Raw genomic sequence first — 1,883 nt, forward strand, 5'->3', positions numbered from 1 at the left:
GCCGGCCACAAAGGTGGCACGGAAATCAAGAACTGTTGAAAGTTCCCCTCCCAACCCTCTCTTTCAGCCTCCCTTCTCTTTGGCTTCCCCAGGCTCTCTACTCTGCCTAACCCCAGCTGGACTAACCCCCCCCTCCCCCCCCCCCCCGCCGGGGCTTAGCCTGTTTATCCTGGCTGTGACCCAGAATGCCCTTCAAGGACTTGAAGTGAAACCTGGCTAACGGGCCCTGGCCTGATGCCATCCCAGGGTGTAGGAAACTGGATTCAGTGGGGCTTGCAGAACCTTCCAGGTTCCACTTATTTGTTAGGAGGAGATGGAAGCCACAGCGTTGAGAGGGGCCCAGAGCTGAAGGTGACTGAAAAGCCTGCTGGGGAGCTCTCAGATGCTCCAGTGAGGCCGGAGCTTCTCATGTGGCTCCAGTTCCATCCCAGGCAGGGGCTACCTAACTATTGCAGGGCTATAGCCAAAGAGTGCTGACTTGTGCATTTTGGAATCTGAAGGGAGGTCTGCAGTGGTGTGCCATAGTCCCTGACATAGTCACCATTTAGAAATTAATTGGATTAGGAACTTTGAGAATATGCCAAATAAACACTGCGAGAATGCAAAGCTGGCACCAGAGACCAGGACACTATGACAAACTCGGGATTTAGAGAAACTTGGAGGGGCTGAGCAGTGATGTAATGTTCTCAAATGTTAATGAGAAGTGTGAGTGGTTTTCCTATTAACTGCAAAGTGCAGGAGAGAGGACATGTGGCATACCATCCATTGTGAACTGGAAAGCCTTCAGGATTTTAGTGGACAGTAAGATCGAGGGAATAGAAAACACATGATCTGGCACCTCAACTTTTACATATCCAAAACTGAGCCTGTCAAACTTGTCCCTCTCTTGACAGTTCCAGTGTCTATAGATTAGAGCTATTAGCCTTCCGGAATTATCTATTATATGGTTACAATCTATAGCCAACTATTTAATAAACATATACTTGGTACATAATCCCATAATATGCTTTAGTGAGTCATTTTATCATTCACTCACTTTCAATAAATATTTATTGAGCACATAGTAAGTACCATGCCCTTTGTTAAGTGCTAGAAATATAGTAGCAAATAAAGTAGACATAGTTCCTGCTTTCCTTGTTTTATCAGGGGAAACAGGCATTAAAGCAGTAAATACACATATAATTATTCAAAATTATAGCCCTCTTTAGCTTTATGAAAGTACAAGACTCTAGACAGCATATAGTGGGGAGATAGGCCTGGCTTTGGGAGGAGGATTCAGGGAATGTTCCTTGAGAAAATGAATTTTGAGTTCCCTTATAGTTATATGGTTATTTTGCCCAATGTGGTAGCCACGAGCTACATGTGGGTTTTTTTTTTTTTTAACTTAAATGGATCAAAATTAAATAAAATTAGTTCAGTTCTTCAGTTACACCAGCTATATTCCAAAGCTCAAAAGCCACCTTCAGCAAGGGGCTACCATATTATATAATATAGGTGTACAATGTTTTCACGTTTGTAGAAATTTCCATTGAGCAGTGCTGTTACATAGAATTTTACCGGCTGGAAAAGGGGGCAGGGGAGGGGGAAAGAAATACACTGAGCCAGAAAAACATACTTCTTAATTTAGAGAAACTTAATTATAATCTAAGAGAAATGAACTTTTTAGAATATTCATTTGATAGTGATGTTGGATGATGGGTTTGGGTGAAGGATCAGAGGAGATGGGAAATGTCCCTTCCCTAGGTTCTCTGACTCAGGCTCAGACAGATAACACCTAGCCAACTGTTCAGCATTTATTCCCACATGGGCCTCTGGTTCTGGACCTTTGCCTTGGTTCTTGGGTATATGAAATAGTTAGTGACCAATACAGCATAATGGAGAAC

This window comes from Panthera leo, chromosome A1, assembly GCF_018350215.1.
Source record: "Panthera leo isolate Ple1 chromosome A1, P.leo_Ple1_pat1.1, whole genome shotgun sequence".
In the NCBI taxonomy this organism is placed as follows: domain Eukaryota; kingdom Metazoa; phylum Chordata; class Mammalia; order Carnivora; family Felidae; genus Panthera; species Panthera leo.